Genomic DNA, 21,253 nt, shown 5'->3' on the forward strand with positions numbered 1-21,253 from the left:
TTGGGTTTGATATTTAAGTCTTTAATCCATCTCGAGTTAATTTTTCTATAAGGTGTAAGGAAGGGATCCAGTTTCAATTTTCTGCATATGGCTAGCCAGTTTTCCCAGCAGCATTTATTAAATAAGGAATCCTTTCCCCATTGCTTGTATGTGTCAGGTTTCTCGAAGCTCAGATGGTTGTAGGCATGTGTCTTACTTCTGAGTTCTCTAATTTATTCCATTGGACTATGTGTCTGTTTTTGTACCAGTACCACACTGTTTTGGTTACCATAGCCTTGTAATATAGTTTGAAGTTGGGAAGCTTGATGCTGCCTCCAGGTTTGTTCTTTTTGCTTAGGATTATCTTGGCTATATGGGTTCTTTTTGACTCTATATGAATTTTTGAAATAGTTTTTCTAATTCTGTGAAGAATGTCAATGGTACCTTAACGGTAATATCATTGAATCTATAAATTACTCTGGATGGTATGGCCATTTTCATGATATTGATTCTTTGTACCCATGGGCATGGAATGTTTTTTCCTTTTGTTTTTTTTAAGATGGAGTCTTGCTGTGTCGCCCAGGCTGGAGTGCAGTGGTGTGATCTTGACTCACTGCAAGCTTCGCCTCCTGGGTTCATGCCATTCTCCTGCCTCAGCCTCCCGAGAAGCTGGGAATACAGGTGCTTGTCACCACGCCCAGTTAATTTTTTGTATTTTTAGTAAAGATGGGGTTTCACTGTGTTAGCCAGGATGGTCTCCGATCTCCTGACCTCATGATCCACTTGCCTCTGCCTCCCAAAGTGCTGGGATTACAGCCATGAGCCATCACACCCGGCCATGTTTTTTCATATGTTTGTGTCCTGTCTGATTTCCTTGAGCAGTGGTTTGTAGTTCTCCTTGAAGAGGTCCTTCACTTCCCTTGTTATCTGTGTTCCTAGGTATTTTATTCTCTTTGTAGCAATTATGAATGTAGCAAATGAGTTCATTCATAATTTGGCTCTCTGTTTGCCTGTTGTTGGTGAATAGGAATACTAGAGATTTTTTGCACATTGATTTTGTATCCTGAGACTTTGCTGAAGTTGTTTATCAGCTTAAGAAGCTTTGGGGCTGAAATGATGGAGTTTTCTAAATATATGATCATGTAATCTGCAAACAAAGATAATTTGACTTCTTCTCTTTCTATTTGAATATTTTATTTCTTTCTCTTGCCTGATTGCCCTGGCCAGCACTTCCAATACTATATTGAATAGAAGTGGTGAGACAGGGCATCGTTGTCTTGTTCCAGTTTTCAAGGGGAATACTACTAGCATTTGCCCATTCAATATGATATTGGCTGCAGGTTTGTCATAGATGGTATGTTCATAGAGGTAAGTTCCTTCAGTACCTAGTTTATTGACAGTTAAAAACATGAAAGATATTGAATTTCATTGAAGGCCTTTTCAGCATCTATTGAGATAATCATGCGGTTTTTGTCTTTAGTTCTGTTTATGTGATGAATCATATTTATTGACTTTGTGTATGTTGAATTAACCTCACATCCTGGGGATGAAACCAACTTGATAGTGGTGGATAAGCTTTTTCATGTGATGCTGGATTTGGTTTGCCAGTATTTTATTTAGGATTTTTGCATCGATGTTCATCAGGGATATTGGCCTGAAATTTTTCTCTTTTTGTTCTATGTCTGCCAGGTTTTGATATCAGGATGATTCTGGCCTCATAAAATGAGTTAGGTTTACAACCATCTGATCTTTGACAAACCTGACAAAAACAAGAAATGGGAAAAGGCTTCCCTATTCAATAAATGGTGCTGGGAAAACTGGCTAACCATATGTAGAAAACTGAAACTGGATCCCTTCCTTACACCTTATACAAAAATTTATTCAAGATGGATTAGAAACTTAAATGTTAGACTTAAAACCATAAAAACCTTAGAAGAAAACCTAGGCAATACCATTCAGGACATAGGCATGGGCAAGGACTTCATGTCTAAAACACCAAAATCAATGGCAACAAAAGCCAAAATTGAAAAATGGGATCTAATTAAACTAAAGAGCTTCTGCACAGCAAAATAAACTACTATTTGAGTGAACAGGCAACCTACTCAATGGGAGAAAATTTTTGCAATCTACTCGTCTGACAAAGGGCTAGTATCCAGAACCTACAAAGAACTCAAACAAATTCACAAGAAAACAAACAACCCCAACAAAAAGTGGGCAAAGGATGTGAACAGACACTTCGCAAAAGGAGATATTTATGCAGCCAACAAACTTCTGAAGAAAAGCTCGTCATCACTGGGCATTAGAGAAATACAAATCAAAACCACAATGAGGTACCATCTCACACCAGTTAGAATGGTGATCATTAAAAAGTCAAGAAACAACAGCAGATGCTGGGGAAGATGTTGAGAAATAGGAATGTTTTCACACTGTTGGTGGGAGCATAAATTAGTTCAACCATTGTGGAAGACAGTGTGGCAATTCCTCAAGGATCTAGAACTAGAAATACCATTTGACCCAGCCATCCCATTACTGTGGATATACCCAAGGATTATAAGTCTTGCTGCTATGAAGACACATGCACACGTATGTTTATTGTGGCACTATTCACAATAGCAAAGACTTGGAATCAGCCCAAATGTCCATCAGTGACAGACTGGATTAAGAAAATGTGGCACATATATGCCATGGAATACTATGCGGCCATAAAAAAGGATGAGTTCGTGTCCTTTGTAGGGACATGGATGCAGCTGGAAACTATCATTCTCAGCAAAGTATCGCAAGAAAACCAAATACCACATGTTCTCACCCATAGGTGGGAATTGAACAATGAGATCACTTGGAAACAGGAAGGGGAACATCACACACTGGGTCCTATTGTAGGGAGGGGGTAGGGGAGAGGGATAGCATTAGGAGATATACCTAATGTAAATGACGAGTTAATGGGTGCAGCACGCCAACATGGCACATGTATACATATGTAACAAACCTGCACGTTGTGCACATGTACCCTAGAACTTAAAGTATAAGAAAAAAAAAAAATAGCCTACCAACCAAAAAAGTCCAGAACTACACAGATTCACAGTTGAATTTTATCAGAGGTACAAGGAGGAGCTGGTACCATTCTTTCTGAAACTATTCCAATCAATAGAAAAAAGGGGAATCCTCCCTAACTCATTTCATGAGGCCAACATCATCCTGATACCAAAGCCTGGCAGAGACACAACAAAAAAAGAGAATTTTAGACCAATATCCCTGATGAACGTCGATGCAAAAATCCTCAATAAAATACTGGCAAACCGAATCCAGCAGCACATCAAAAAGCTTATCCGCCATGATCAAGTGGGCTTCATCTCTGGGATGCAAGGCTGGTTCAACATATGCAAATCAATAAAGGTAATCAAGCATATAAACAGAACCAAAGACAAAAAACACATGATTATCTCAAAAGATGCAGAAAAAGCCTTTGACAAAATTCAACAGCCCTACATGCTAAAAACTCTCAATAAATTCGGTATTGATGGAACATATCTCAAAATAATAAGAGCTATTTATGACAAACCCACAGCCGATATCATACTGAATGGGCAAAAACTGGAAAAATTCCCTTTGAAAACTGGCACAAGACAGGGATGCCCTCTCTCACCACTCCTATTCAACATCGTGTTGGAAGTTCTGGCTAGGGCAATCAGGCAGGAGAAAAAAAAAAGGGTATTCAATTAGGAAAAGAAGAAGTCAAATTGTCCCTGTTTGCAGATGACATGATAGTATATTTAGAAAACCCCATCGTCTCAACCCAAAATCTCCTTAAGCTGATAAGCAACTTCAGCAAAGTCTCAGGATACAAAATTAATGTGCAAAAATCACAAGTATTCTTATACACCAGTAACAGACAAACAGAGAGCCAAATCATGAATGAACTCCCATTCACAATAGCTTCAAAGAGAAAAAATACCTAGGAATCCAACTCACAAGGGATGTAAAGGACCTCTTCAAGGAGAACTACAAACTACTGCTCAATGAAATAAAAGAGGACATAAACAAATGGAAGAACATACCATGCTCATGGATAGGAAGAATCAATATCATGAAAATGGCCCTACTGCCCAAGGTAATTTATAGATTGAATGCTATCCCCAACAAGCTACCAATGACTTCACAGAATTGGAAAAAACTACTTTAAAGTTCACATGGAACCAAAAGAGAGCCCACATTTCCAAGATAATCCTAAGCCAAAAGAACAAAACTGGAGGCATCACACTACCTGACTTCAAACTATACTACAAGGCTATAGTAACCAAAACAGCATGGTACTGGTACCAAAACAGATATATAGACCAATGGAACAGAACAGAGCCCTCAGAAATAATGCCACACATCTACGACCATCTGATCTTTGACAAACCTGAGAGAAACAAGAATTGGGGAAAGGATTCCCTATTTAATAAATGGTGCTGGGAAAACTGGCTAGTCATATGTAGAAAGCTGAAACTGGATCTCTTCCCTACACCTTATAGAAAAATTAATTCAAGATGGATTAAAGACTTAAATGTTAGACCTAAAACCATAAAAACTCTAGAAGAAAACCTAGGCAATACCATTCAGGACATAGGCATGGGCAAGTACTTCATGTCTAAAACACTGAGAGCAATGGCAACAAAAGCCAAAATTGACAAATGGGATCTAATAAAACTAAAGAGCTGCTGCACAGCAAAAGAAACTACCATCGGAGTGAACAGGCAACCTACGCAATGGGAGAAAATTTTTGCAATCTACTCCTCTGACAAAGGTACTCAGAATCTACAAAGAACTCAAATAAATTTACAAGAAAAAAACAACCCCATCAAAAAGTGGGCAAAGGATATTAACTGACACTTCTCAAAAGAAGACATTTATGCAGCCAACAGACACATGAAAAAATGCTCATCATCACTAGCCATCAGAGAAATGCAAATCAAAACCACAATGAGATACCATCTCACACCAGTTAGAATGGCGATCACTAAAAAGTCAGGAAACAACAGGTGCTAGAGAGGATATGGAGAAATAGGAACACTTTTACACTGTTGGTGGGACTGTAAACTAGTTCAACCATTGTGGAAGACAGTGTGGCGATTCCTCAAGGATCTAGAACTAGAAATACCATTTGACCCAGCCATCCCATTACTGGGTGTATACCCAAAGCATAGTAAATCATGCTGCTATAAAGACACATGCTCACATATGTTTATTGCGGCACTATTCACAATAGCAAAGACTTGGAACCAACTCAAATGTCCATCAATTATAGACTGGATTAAGAAAATGTGGCACATATACACCATGGAATACTATGCAGCCATAAAAAAGGATGAGTTAATGTCCTTTGTAGGGACATGGATGTAGCCGGAAACCATTATTCTCAGCAAGCTATATTAAGGACAAAAAACAACAAACACTGCATGTTCTCACTCATAGGTGGGAATTGAACAATAGGAACACTTGGACACAGGAAGGGGAACATCACACACTGGGGCCTGTGGGGGGTGGGGGGACAGGGAAGGGATAGCATTAGCAGATATACCTAATGCAAATGATGAGTTAATGGGTGCAGCACACCAACATGGCACATGTATACATGTGTAACAAACCTGCACATTGTGCACATGTACTGTAAAACTTAAAGTAAAATAAAAAATAATAATAATAATAATGAAAACAGATAAAAAAATAAACTGTTGGATCTGGTGATTAAAAAAAAAAACCATTACCTTTTCTATGTTTAGATATGTTTAGATACACAAACACCTTGTGTTACAGTTGCCTATAGTATTTAGTACAGTAACATGCTGTATGGATTTTTAAGAGCCTACATGCCCTACAGCCTCGGTGTGTAGTAGGCTACACCATCTAGGTTTGTGTAGGTACACAATTTGATGTTCACACAACGATGAAATTGCCAGATGCATTTCTCAGAATGTATCCCCTTTGTTAAGTGGCCCATGACTGTTTCAGTAAGATATTATTCTAGAAAACCAGCTAAGTGTAAGAAAAATCAATTCACACAAAAATTAAAATCTTACTGAAAGAGATTCAATATAATGTATTTTTAAATAAATGTGAATTAGAATAACAGTATACTTTTTTAACCTACCAGATTAGCAAACACTCAAAAACTTTAGTATCTAATATTGATGAATATGTAGAAACAATTACTTTCATAAACTGTTGGTGAACATATAAACTGATGCAACACTGATTTGGGCAATATGACAGTATACTTCATATTTTTTAAATGTTTGCAGTCTTTTACTCAACAATTCTACTTTTAGAATTTAATTCTTAATATAAATTCACACAGTATAATTTGTAACCAAGAAAGCAAAAAAAAAAAAAAAAAAACCAGAAGCAATGTAAACTGTAGAACATCCATTTAATTGAATACTATAAAGCAATTAGAAAGAAAGAAATAGATCTATCTCTCTATAAATTAAATATATATATACTGAAATATTTATGACACACTATCTTGGAAGGACAAGTTGCAATGCATGTGGCAGGAATTGGACCAAAATTCTTTGGACTTAGAGCAGTGGGCTAGACTTGCTCTAGGAGTGGATGTGGACCAAACTCAGGCTAAGGAGATATAATAGGAAAAATATTGAGGATCCTAGAAAAGTTTCCACTCCTCAATAAAGGGTGAGACTAGTCTGAGAAGAAGACCTCTTCTAGTTCCATCCTGTACCCTTGTGGCTCTGTTATAGTGAGGGATTAATAGCTGAGCTATAGCTCCCTTCTTGTGACCATGAAGCCATAAGGCTGAAGATAAAAAACTACAATGTAGAAGATGTCAGAACAAAAAAAGAATGAGGACTCTGGGTCTTTGATGTCATCGTTCAGCTGCGGTCTGTCCCGTAATATCTACCTCCATACTTATGCAATAAACAATAAATGTCGTTGTGATTTATGTTCTTTGTTACTTAGACCCAAAATCATGTTTCCTTGATAAAATACAGATAGCGTGATTACATTTGTGTAAGTTTATGTGTGTTTGTGGTTCTATTTGTTAATTCATGACTTTAATGATATTTTTTGAGGTCATTCTTTAAAAGAGGCTACTTGGAATATATGCTAAGTAAAAACTGCTAAAAAACACACATGATTACTATCCTCAACTGTAGTCTAGTAAGGGGAAAAAGAAATAAATAAATTATAAATTAGAGGGACCCTCTGGAGTAAAGGGGAACAGGGAATTATTTTTTTAGGTTGTTCTTGTCCATGTACCCTGTTTTGGCCAATGAGATGTTAGCAAATGTTCCTCGAGCAACGGTCTTAAGTGTTCCTGTATGGTTTGGTTTGGCTTGGCTTTTGTTCTGCCATTCACTCTAAGATGACCATCCTTTGGGTAGCTGCTGGTCCTGCGTCAATAAAAGACACATGCAGAAGACCTGAATGCCTCTGGGGCCTGGAACAAAAAAGCGTAAAGTCTAGCTTTGTCCAGTTGAAGCCAACACACAAATCTGTGAGTGAGAAATAAATAGCTGTTATTTTAAGCCAGAGTTTTTGGGTGGTTTGTTACAGAGCATCATTGTGGCAATAGCTAACTAATCCATGAGCAATACTTTTCTGTGTTCTTCAACAACTCTTTCGTATACTCAGTAGATGCAAGTCTCCTGAAAGCCTCATCCTTTGCATTTAACTTTTCTTTTCATGGGCTTTTATTGCTTTTGCGTTATTTCTATGCAGATAACTTCCAATTCTATATCTCAACCACTAACTCTCTTACTTTCTAAAAAATAAGTAATACTTGACAACAGAAGTGGTATTTATAGTGGGGTTTTAGATAACTCACTCTCAGAAAGAATGGGACCTTACTATGGTGCTATGCTAGGATGCAGTGAGTGTGGATGAGCATCTGCTTTTCTCAAGGGGGAAAGTCAGCAGAACATAGTTAGTAGTAACCAAAGGGTCAGTGAAATGAACCATGCCCTCAAAAGGTGAAGCTTTGGGAGACTTAGAGGGCAAGCACCAGAGCAACTGTCATAGAATAAAGAATTCAAGGGAAGTACAATTAGATGCATATCTTAGAGCATTAGATGATGTCTATTACAGAAAGTATAAATTTAATTCCAAGTTTTGGAGCAGGAAGTAGATTACCATGTGATTCTGCTACAGGGTATATTTCCTCCTGCAACCAGTACTTTGAGCTTACGGAACATTATCAGGTCAATGTGTGTGTGTGTGTGTGTGTGTGTGTGTGTGTGTGTGTGTGCGCGCGCGCGCGCACTAAATTAAAACATCTGCTAATTTCTAGTTCATTTAATTTTTCACTTTTGTGGTGAAAGTTGATCTTTTAACTGTCAAAAATGAGATGAATATATTTAGAAGCAGAAGATTCTGAACATCCAGTCCAGTAAAAACACTTCCCTCTGTGTACCGTCCCTAAACACTATCCCACTCAGAGGTGTATCCAGTCATGAGATATTTTATATACCTTAGGCCTTAGAGGGATTGGAAAACTTAGAGTGGAAAAATAATAAAATACAAGCTATGCTTTTGTCAAAGATTATATATAAACAAATAAAATGATTATATAAATAAAGGCTGTAGTAGAAAACTATACATGCTACTACTGTATGTAGCAGTGTTTTCCAAATCTTCTTTGGTAGAATTACTTGGAACTCTTATTAAGCAAACAGACTTCTCGTCCTAGTGCAAACTTACTGAATCAGACTATCTAAAAGAGGGTAATTAATATGTTTAAAACACACCCCAAGTGAATCAAATAATCAGGTCAGTTTGAAAAATGCTGGTAAAATTGGTCTTTTTCTACAGCAGTGGTTCTCAACATGCGATTCCTGGGTCAGGAGCATAGCATTTTCTGGAAACTTATTAGAAGTGCATGCAAAGTCTCAAGCTCTATACCAGACCTACTGCCATTGAAATTCTGGGGGTGGGGCCCAGCAATCTGTGTCAGTATAAGCCTCCAGGTGATTCCAATTAAAGCTAGCATTGATGAACCATTGTTCTACAGCTTTCAGAATGGTGACAAATATAGAAAAATTTAAAGGAAAAGGTGTAAATACCTGGATATTTTAAACTGTAAGATACAGATTTTTATTTAAAAAAAAATTTTTTTGGAAACAGGGTCTCACTATATTGTCCACGCCTGTCTTGAACTGATCCTCCTGCCTCAGCCTCCCAAGATGCTGGGATTACAAACATGAGCCACCATGCCCAGCCAATATACAGATTTTATTTTAAATGGACTTTGACATTTCCTCTGTAAATAGTATATGAGCAACTTTTGGATTTTCTTCTACTTGGAAGAGGATGCTATTCAGTCAATCAGTTGAATGTGTACTATGAGCCCAGCAGGGATTAAGCACCTGTAATATAGCTTGGTAATCATTAGACCCCATTTACAGGTAAGCACTTCATGAAGGAGTTGGCATTTTAGTGAGATCTTGGAAGTTTTAACTAGTGTTTTCACAGGTTAAAGTTGGAAAAATAAATTTAATTTAGGGTAGAGAAAAGATCATTAAGAAAGGCAAGAACAAAGAAAAATGAGTTGTATTAGGACTAGAGTGAATGGAGTGGAGCAGTGAGTCTTAAACTTGATTTGCATCAGAGACACAGTGTTTCTTTTTATTATTATTATACTTCACTGGGATACATGTGCAGAACATGCAGGTTTGTTACATAGGTATACATGTGTCATGGTGGTTTGCTGCACCCATCAACCTGTCATCTAGGTTTTAAGCCCCGCATGCGTTCAGTATTTGTAGGGACATGTAGTGTTTTTTAAACACTGGCTCCAGCCTCAGAGTCTGATTCAGTGCATCTTGGGTGACGCTTAAGAATATGAAATTCTAGTAAGTTCCCAGGTTGTGCTGAAGCTGTTGGTCTGGGGGCTACACTTTGAGAATTGCTGGTAGGGTATGTATAATGGAGGTTGATGGTAAACAAATATCTAGAAATATTCGCATATGAGGCCAGATTACAGAGGACATGAATTCATATCAAAAAGTAGTGACTTATTTTATGTATATACATACTTATTCATTTATTTAAGGTGTCATTTAAATAAGAACCTTTGACCTGACCAGAGGCATTCAGGACTATTCTAATGTGATATGCTAGGCTGGGTCAAGGAAGGAAAGACTGAGGCATGTTCTAAATTACTTAACCCCAGTTTTCCTACTCTGCTGCTACTACTCACATTCTTTAGCTCTTTGTCCTTATCAAATGACATATCAAATTATTCTATTTTGAACACAATCAAACTAATCAGACTACAGTGTGAATGACTGATAATTATTTAACATGTCTTAATTATTTGCATTTTGAAGCTGATGCATATTAACCTGAATAAACTTCAATTCTGAAACTCCAGCTACTATAAGAGTTAAAAGAAAGATGTCAAGCAGTGTACATGTGGCGGGAAAGGAAATATACCTTTTTGGGTGGAAGGGCTTCCTTGTAGGTTGCATCCAAGGTCAGTTCTCCCCAGCTACTTTTGTTTGTAGGGTATTACTAGTTTCGCTTTCTCAACCCACAGGCCTTAAACAATGTCAGGTTTCATTGTGGTACATTTGTCCCTAACTGCAGTTGTATTCTGATCCATTGCTAACCAATCGACCATGCCAACTATGGGTAGTGACCTGATTCTAGTTGGGATTCGTGCTTTCAGAGACTATTTAGTTGTAGTATTCATGTTTCTATAGATGATAAAGTTTAAGGATATGGCATACTAATTTTTAGCTTGTATGTGAAAATATTCCCTAATCTATAGAGTTTTGGTCTTTCATTCTTATTTTAAGTGCCCCATGCAAATTCTGCTTTTATTGTGAGTTTCATGAAACCCCTTTTGAAATTGGTGGAGACCATAAATAAAAAAGACATGGGAATATCATCATAATGATGTTGTCTTTTATTTGCTCTGGTTCCAGTTGTCACTTCAATTCAATATTTTAAAGACATGTAAAAAAGAAAGAGAATTTGCTTATTTAAGGGAATGTTATTTTCTCAGCAAATGATTAAATAAAGAGAAGTCTCCCAGCAGCATAACCTGGCAGAGGTATTATTTGGCTCTCTAATGAACAGCTGCCCCTTGTCTGCAATCATATTCCTTTTGCCACTGCCATTTCAAGGAAACCAGAAAACACTTTACTAGACAAAAGGCGGCCATAAATGGAGGAACATTGGAAGCTTATCCAGTAAAAAAATAGTGTAGCAGACTTTAACAACCACCAGTGATAGGGGATAATACTTTGACAAGGAAATACGTGAAGTTATCAAGAATAGTAACAACTAGATGAACATCAGTAGCTGATTGAAAAACAGAGATGACTAGAATAAGATAGAAATTTCAGGCAAAATGAGTGACCCAGAAACTAAAATAATACATATGCATTTGAAAAATAAACTTAGGAATGCAGTAAGTGGGCAATTTAGCTGTATTGTTCAAGTGTGTTCAGGCTGATAAATTGTAATACCACCCTTCCTGGCTTACGGTAATAAATAGCAGAGAAAAATAATTATTATTTTCTCAACAATTCGTTGAAAATTGTTCAAAAATGTAAGTATATGAATATATAAAGCACATCCAATGTAGTATTTTACATTATAGAGAAAGAATAACAATGAAATAAATGGGGACCATTTTCTGAATGGTTACATATTTTGAAATGAATCAGAAATGGTGCTGGTAATAGGTATCTTTATTTTACTATCCAGAAAAATAATATATGAGCTTTCCAGCAACATCATCAGGCTGATTATGACAGTGATAAATTAGACTTGATTGAGATTTGAGTGCTTCAGATGGTATTTTACAAACACCATTTTTCCTGAAATAAATTGTCATTGGTGATACTTCTTTTGTGTCCTCTCATCTTTCAGTATGGAGCAAATATACAAAAGCAATGCACAAATAATATTTGAGGCAAGATCAGTGTTTAAATCAGAATATAAAGTTCAGGAGACTTCATATCCAATATCATTTTTTTTCTGTTGATATCAGCAGATGTCAACTTTCAGCTTACTGGGATTTGTTACCCTTTTGTTTATGCTGAAAACTCTGAGAATAGTGACACTGTTCCAGCAGGTTGATGAAAAAAACTTTTAAAAATACGCTATTGAAATTGCTACTAAATATTTAAATATAACAATGTGTATTTCTGTTCTTCCTTTTATATCATGAGCATATTAATAATATAGGTAGTATCTTAAAAAATTTTCTTTTTACCATTTATACCTGTCATGGTACTAATTAGTGAATATTTGATGAGATTGAAACGTATTGCAAAGGAGAAAAAATAACATATATGCATAATTTCAGAGATTATTAGAATTGAAAAAGAGACAGAGATCATCTGGGGTTAAAAAGCATGGATTTTATAGCAGACTAAATTTGTAATAATGGCTCCATCACCTATTGCCACATGACTTTGGACTGTGTCTCGGTGTCCTTATTTATAAAATAATATTCTTCAAATCTACTATCTTAGAATGGGTTCCCCAAAAGGTAGAGTTTGTGGAAACAAATTGGGTGCAGGTAGGTTATTTAGGACATGATCCCAGAATGCAGGAGTAGAAAAGCAGGGAAAATGAAACTGAGAAGAAGACAAACTGATAACAACATAAGGATTCATTATTGAGTTCGCTACTTAGGTGACAGGATCTTATGTCTTTTTGCTGAGACGGAGTTTCACTCTTGTTGCCCAGGCTAGAGTGCAATGGCACCATCTTGGCTAACTGCATCCTCTGCCTCCCGGGTTCAATCCACTCTCCCGCCTCAGCCTCGTGAGTAGCTGCGATTACAGGCACCCGCCAACACACCCGGCTAATTTTTGTATTTTTAGTAGAGATGGAGTTTTGCCATGTTGGCCAGGGCAGTCTCCAGCTCCAGACCTCAGGTGATATGCCTGCCTCAGCCTCCCAAAGTACTGGGATTACAGGCCTGAGCCGCCTCGCCAGGCCCTTTTTATCCCATTTTAAATCAACCTTAGAATAAGTGCTAAACATTTTATTTGTAATGATCTGAAATTTCTACATACAACCTTCTGAAGAAGGAACAATAAGAAGGGTAGTATTACCATAAGTTTGATGTTATAAAAGTGTGATTAGCTGATCATATTGCTATAATTATGAAGAAAATGTGTGTTTAGATAATCTTTTGAAAATTCTTTTGCCATCTTTTGGACTTATGGTAGCACTCTCCTCAACAACTCACCTCCACTTTAGTGGTGGGAAAACATCGATGCTTGGCAAAGAAAGACACTGTTATTTATTTGATTTTGTTTTTAGAGTAGTGATGCTTTTAGAGTAGTATACCTTTGATTCTTAGATTTTTGTCTGCTTTTTGAAGTCCACTGCTTTTGCCTTTACTTTTTAACTGCTTCCCCTACGCTATTTCTGTGTGTCTAATTTTTTAAAAACTTGTTGCAAAAGCTCTCCTCTATCCTACAGGCTGGTCCACAGGATTCCTATGTACTCCTCCTCTTCTTCCCCTCTACCCTACTACCAACCTGTTTACTATAAGTTGGTAGAGAACTCCTTCCAATTCCTTTCCAAGAATGCCATTTTCACTCTCTCTCTTAGAGGCAAACTATATAGCAGGCAATTACCTCTTGGTTTCTGAACAATTTATTCATATTCATTTGGTCCCACTCTCCAAATGGACTTGAATGCAAATTTAGTGATTGTATATAAAAGGGAATAAACTAAATGACCAGGGAAATAGAGAGCTTTCATATTGTAGTGCTAACATATTATCAAACCAATTCCTCCTCTTCTTGGACATGCAAAAACTACATTTCCCAGCCTCCCTCTCAGTTAGGTGGGGCCATGTGACTGAGTTCTAGCCAATGGAAGCCAGTAGAAATAACATATGTCAGACTTTCCTGGGCATAGTCCATAAAAACCTCCCTAATGATCCTCAGTGCTCATTTTCTATTTGTCAGTGAAATGCCAATACCTAGGAAGCCACTTTTTGATAGAAGAACCTACAGCAAACTGGATTACTGAGTTTCAATTGTGTGGAGCCTCAGACCCTTCCTTCCATCCCCAACTGAACCAAATCTAGTCTCTTACATAAATGAACAATAAACTTGTATCGTTTTAAATAGTGAAATATTGGAGTTTGTTTAATATAGCAGTTATTCCATTTTAACAAATACAGAAATCTTTCCATGTAATTGAAGACATTTCACAAAACATATTAATGTATTCACTTGACTGTTACAATATTGTATGATGTATTTTAATAGCCATTTTCAAATAAAGGATTTGAATTAAGTAATGTCATCAAGGGTTGGGGGTCAAGTTCAAGATATACTTATAGGATTTTAAAGATTAGAGATACATTGCTGTTGCCAGGGAGGCAAAAGGCTGAGTGAAAGCAGTAAGCTAAGACACAGGAGCCTACAATATGTAAGTGTTCAGTCACGCAGGAAACATAAAATATAACGACTGATCCTGGGCCAAAGATGGAGTATTTTCTTCTGTGTTTTGGAACTGCAAGTGTTTTCAACAATGTGGGAATGTGTAGCTGAAGGGAACACAGCATCCCTAGAGATGCAGCTCATTCCTGATTAAATTAGGTTAGAAGGCTAGTCCTTCTGGGAGTTGCTTACACCAAACAGAAACTATGCTAACACATGCCACATTCCCAGCCACTAGATGATACTCAGCCCTCCATAATTATACCCTTCCTAGGCACCTCAGAGGAATCACTGTAAAATCTGCTATAATATGATGAGTGGGGTTCGAAAGTTTTAAAACTATAAAATATGGTCTTTAAAGAAAACTTTTTAAAACTTTTAAAAACTGTTTAAAAACTTTTAAGAAAACGTTTTAAAAAGTATGAAATAATGAAATCTGTAGGACCCTGTTCAGCTAGTCGGTAGAGAGTTGAATGTTCTCCTGCATAATCCAAGCATCCTTTTGCATTTATGGTTTTGCATCCTCTTTTTTCAGTTGTCTCCTCCACTTACTTCCAATTATATGTAAACAATGCCAGGCGCTGTGGCTGACTGGGGCCCCCTGGCTGACTGGGGCCCCCTGCAACAGTGTCAGATCTATTTGTCTACCTTGTGTCAATACCACAATGTCTTAATTGATTTAATTTTGTAATAATCTTTATGTTTAGTAAAATTTGACTACCTTCTTTGTTCTACTTCAAGAATTTTTATTTTCTCTTGACCTTTTACACTTCCATATAAATTTTAGAATAAGCCTGTAATTGGTTGGCATTGCATTTAATCCACAGAAATATTTGAGGAATATTTATTTATGTTCAATAGGTTCAACATAAATAGGCATTTTATGTTGCAGTCGATGAATGCATATTTCTCTACTTATGTACTTATACGTACATCTTCTCTAATTTTTCTCAATAGCGTATTATAGTTTTCCATGCAGATTTTTTTAAATAACAGCTTTCTTGACATATAATTCATGTACCTCAAAGTCCTACCCTTTAAAACATAGAATTCAGTGTTTTTATTTTAGCATATTCAGTATATTCATCTATTGACACTATCCAAATTCAGAATGCATCATCACTCTAGAAAGAATCTTCATACTTGTTAGCAATCACTTCAAATTTTCCTTTGTGCTAGCTCCTAGCAACCACTAGTATACTTTCTGTTACTGTGGATTCACATATTCCAGACGTTTTCATGTAACTTGAATCATACAACATGTGGTCTTTTGTGATCTGACTCTTTCACTTAGCAGGATATTTTTAAAGTTCATCTCTGTTGTAGGATATATCAGTTTTTCATTCCTAAAGGAATGGCCAAAAAAATCATTGTATAGATATACCATATTTTGTTTATCCATTCATCCTTTGATAAATAGTTGTTTCCACTTTTTGGCCACTATGAATAATGCTCCTATGAACATTTGTGTACAAGTTTTCTGGTGGATATATGTTTTTAGCTTTTTGGGGAATATATCTAGGAGTTTAGTTATCTAGATATAGGTCATGTGACTTTTCATTCCCCATAATTTCTACTAGGGTTTCTCTAATAGAGCTGAAAGCCACAGTCCTTATTCCAGCTTGTGCATAGCAATGAAACATCAATGGGAAGTTTCCCTCCAAATTGCATATAGGCTTGCTTGATATTACACAGTGCTATAACCAACTGCTCACAGGAATTGGCTCTTGATACTGTAAAAAATAACTTTGAGCAATGAGCCTTAGTTTACTAGTCTGAACATTATTATTTCCTATATACTGTAAGCCATTTCCTCACTAAGTTCACAATTTTTTATATAAAAGATTTTATCAAGAGGCTTGTGGATGTTATATCTGTCTGTTGCAAGCAAAACACCACTGTTTGCTAAAATTCTCCAAAGGGTGCCAGCGTGTTTGATGATTCCCTGGTATATTCAACTTGGTAGAAGTGGCCTTCTGAAGAAAATACGATGGTCTTGGAATCATATGTTCGAGACATCATTTTTGAGCTTTATATAATTCCAAAGAGAAGACAAGACACTGAAGAATTGAGTTCTACACAGAGTGTTTTATTCTGTAAGAGAAAACCACCACCACTGCCTATGTATCCATTTCTAATATGGTCTGCATGTATGTGCAGAACTACTGCTTCTCTGTAATATTTGAAAGATTTTTGCTGGATATAAAATTCTTGGTTGATGGTCTATTTTTTAAAGCACTTTAAATATGTCATACCACTGCCTTAAATATGTTATACCACTGCCTTCTGGTCTCTGTTGTTTCTGATGAGAAGTCAGCTATTAATTTTATCAAGTGTCCTTGGTAGTGATGAGCCACATTTTTCTTGCAGATTTTAATATTCTCTCTGTCTTTGGCTCTTGACGCCTTGAATATCAAGGTGTAGATTGCTTTTAGTTTATTCCACTTCGAGTTTGTTGAGCTTCTCGGATGTGGAGATAAATGTTTTGCATAAAATTTCAATTTTTTTTCTCCTATTTTATATATAAATATATATATATGTGTGTGTGTGTGTGTGTGTGTGTGTGTTAGATAGTTAGATTACATAATCTCCATGATTTCTCCAGTTATTCTTTCCATTTCTTTCACTCTCTCTCCTCTGCTTCTGAAACTAACATTAAGCATATGTTGGTATACTTGGTGTCCCACAGGTCTCCGAGCCTGTGTTTTTCTTCACATTTTTTTTCCATTCCTCAGACTAGATAACTTCAATCAACATTTGTTTAAATTCCCTGGGCTTTCTGCCTGCTCAGATCTACTGTTGAGCCCCTTTAGTGAATTTTTAATATCAGTTAGTGCACTTTTCAATTCCAAAATTCAATTTGGTCTTTGTTAAAAATAATTGTTGTCTCTTTGTTTATATTTTGTCTGTGGTAAGATGTTTTCATATTTTATTTTAATTTTTTTTACAGGGTTTTCATTAGTTCTTTGAAGATATTTATAACAACTGATGATGTTGTGTCCTTCTTAGTTGTCTAAGTGTGCTAGATTGTTTTAGTTGTCTAGAAATACCACATTTTGACTTCCTCAGGGACCATTTCTACTGCCTTCAATTTTTTCTCTTGTGAATAGGCCATACTTTCTGTTTCTTTGTGTTTCAAAAACTGAACATTTTAAATAATATAATGTGCCAACTCTGGGGATCAGACTCTCCTTTGCCACCAATATGTCATTTTCTTTGCTGTTATTATTGTTGCCATTTGTTTAGTGACTTTCCTGGACTAATTGTCTAAAGCTTGTATTATTTGTTGCATGTGGACACTGGAGCCTCTGTTCAGTTAAGTGCCCCTTTAATGATTAGACATATTTTCTTAAATGACTTGAATGTATATATCTCCCAGCTTTTGTTGAAGGGCTCTATGTGTGTGTTGGGGTATAATTTCAATGTTCACACAGGGAGTTTATAACTCTTCATTATCCTTTAATTCTTGTTCACATAGAACCTCAAGGTCAACCATAGGTGAGAAATGAGGTCTTTTCAAGTTTTTCTTGAGTTGGCTCCAAGCCCTGTACATGTAGAGTCCTATGCATGACATTTTTTAGAATTTTTTAAATAATCAAAAAAAATTTGTGGGTACATAGTAAGTGTATATATTTATGAGGTACATGAAATGTTTAGATACAGGCATGAAAATGTGAAACAAGCACATCATGGAGAATGGGATATTCATTCCCTGAAGCATGTATCCTTTGAGTTACAAACAATCCAAATACATTCTTTAAGTTGTTTTAAAATATACAATATTATTGATTATAATCACTCTACTGTGTTATCAAACCATGGGTCTTATTCATTCTTTCTAAATTTTTATTTGTGCCCCTTAACTTTACCCATCTCCCTTGCCAAGCCCTCACTACCTTTCTTAGCCTCTGGTAACCATTCTTCTACTCTCTAGGTTCATGGGTTCAATTGTTTTGAGTTTTGGATCCCACAAATGAGTACATGTGATGTTTGTCGTTTTGTGCCTGGGTTTTTTCACTTAACATAATGATATCCAGTTCCATCCATGTTGTAAATGACTGGATCTCATTCATTTTTATGGCTGAACAGTGTGCTCCATTGTGTATGTGTAACCTATTTTCTTTATCTCTTCACTTGTTAATGGACACTTAGGTTACTTTCAAATCTTAGCTATTGTAAAGAGTGCTGCAACAAACATAGGAGTGCAGGTATTTCTTTGATATACTGACATTTTTTCTTTTGAGTATATACCAGTGGTGGGACTACTGAATCATATGGTAGCTCAATTTTTGTTTGGTTGAGGAATCTCCAAACTGTTCTTTATAGTGGTCATACTAATTTACATTCCCACCAACCATGTACAAGGATTCCCCTTTCTCTACACCATCACCAGTAATTGTTATTCCTTATCTTTGGAATATAAGCTCTTTTAACTGGAATGAGATAATATCTCATTGTAGTTTTGATTTGCATTTCTCTGATGATCAGTGATGGTGATCACCTTTCCATATGCCTGTTTTCCGTGTCTATGTCTTCCTTTGAAAAAATGTCTAATCAAACCTTTTGCCCATTTTTGATCAGATTATTAGATTTTTTTTCCTATAGAGTTGTTTGAGCTCCTTATGTGTTCTTGTTATTAATCCCTTATCAGAGGCGGTAGTTTGCAAATATTTTCTCCGATTTACTGAGTTGTCTCTTAACTTTGTTGGTTGTACTCTTTGGTGTTCAGAAGCTTTTTAACTTGATGTAATTCCATTTTGCCATGTTTGCTTTGGTGCCTGTGCTTCTGGGGTACTGTTAAAAAAATCTTTTCCCAGACCAATGACCTGGATATTTTCCCCAATATTTTCTTGTGGTAGTTTCATAGTTTGAGATCTTATATTTAAGTCTTTAATCCATTTTGATTTGCTATTTTTATATGGTATGAGATAGGGGTCTAGTTTTATTCTTTTGCGATCCATGGATCTATGGTGATCCAGTTTTCCCAGCACCATTTATGGAAGAGACTGTCTTTTCCCCAGTGTATTTTCTTGGCACCTTTGTCAAAAATGAATTCACTATAGGTGTGCGGATTTGTTTTTGGGTTCTGTATTCTGTTTTATTGGTCTATGTGTCTGTTCATATGCCAGTACCATGCTGTTTTGGTTACTATAGCTCTGTAGTAGAATTTGAAGCCAGGGGAAAATGTGATTTTTCCAGTTTTGTTCTTTCAGTTTAGGATAGCTTTGGCTATTCTGGGTCTTTTGTGGTTCCATATAAATTTCAGATTTTTTTTCTGTGGAGAATGTCATTGGTATTTTGACAGGTATTGCATTGGATCTATAGATCACTTTGGGTAGTATGGACATTTTAACAGTATTGATTCCTCCAATCTATGGACATGGAATATGTTTCCAGTTTTTTGTGTCCCTTTCAATTTCATTGGTGTTTCATGGTTTTTATTATAGAGATCTTTCACTTCTTTTATAAGTTAATTTCTAGGTATTTAATTGTTTTTGTGACTTTATAAATGGAATTACTTTTTGATTTGTTTTCCACATTATTCACTATTGACATATAGAAATGCTACTGATTTTTGCATGTTGATTTTGTATCCATCAGCTTTACTGAATTTATGAGTTCTAATTGTTTTCTTGTGGACTCTAGGTTTTTCCAAATATAAGATTTTATCATCAGCAAACAAGGATTATTTGACTTCTTCCTTTCCAATTTGGATGCCCTTTACATATTTCTCGTCTGATTGCTCTGGCTAGGACTTCCAGTACTACGTTGAATAACAGTAGTGACAGTGGGCATCCTTGTTGTGTTCCAGATCTTAGAGGAAGGGCTTTCAGTTTTTCCCCATTCTGTATGATACTAGCTGTGTGTCTGTTATATATGGCTTTTATTGTGTTGAGGTATGTTCCTTCTATACCCAGTTTTTTGAGGGTTTTTACAATGATGAAATGTTGAATTTTATCAAATGCATTTTCAGCATAAATTGAAATGGTCATATGCTTTTATTCTATTGATATGATATATTGTATTGATTGATTTATATATGTTGAACCATCCATGCACCCAGGGATAAATGCTACTTGGTCATAATGGATGATCTTTCTAACATATTGTTGAATTTGGTTTGCTAGTATTTTGTTCAGGATTTCTGCATCAATATTCATCAGTGATATTGGCCTGTAGTTTTCTTTCTTTCTTTCTTTCTTTTTTTTTAATATGTCTTTATCTGGCTTTGGTATATCAAGGTAATATTGGCTTCATAGAATGAGTTTGCAAGTATTTTCTTCTCTATTTTTCTGAATAGTTTGAGTACACTTGGTGTTAGTTGTTCTTTGAATGTTTGGTAGAATCCGCCAGTGAAGCCATCAGGTTCCAGGCTTTTCTTTACTGTAAGACTTTTTATTATGGCTTTGATCTTGTTACTTGTTATTGGCTTGCCCAAGTTTTGAATTTCTTCCTGGTTCAATTTTGGTAGGTTTTATGTATATAGGAATTTATCTGTTTCTTCTAAACTTTCCAATTTATTGGCATGTAGTTGCTCAGAGTAACCATTAATGATACTTTGAATTTCTGCAGTTATCAGTTGTAATGCTTCCTTTTTTATTTCCAATTTTATTTATTTAGATCATCTCTCATTTTTTCTTAGTCTGGCTAAAAGTTTTGTCAATTTTGTTTAACTTTTCAGAAAAAAAATGAACCTTTTTTATTGATCTTTTATTTTTTTTAACTTCAATGTCACTTATTTTGGCTCTGATCTTTATTATTTATTTTCTTCTGCTAATTTGGTGTTTGGATTACTTTTGCCTTTCTAGTTGTATCATTAGATTGTTTATTTGAAATTTTTTCTCCCTTTT

This window comes from Piliocolobus tephrosceles, chromosome 5 (genome assembly GCF_002776525.5).
Source record: "Piliocolobus tephrosceles isolate RC106 chromosome 5, ASM277652v3, whole genome shotgun sequence".
NCBI classification, from domain to species: domain Eukaryota; kingdom Metazoa; phylum Chordata; class Mammalia; order Primates; family Cercopithecidae; genus Piliocolobus; species Piliocolobus tephrosceles.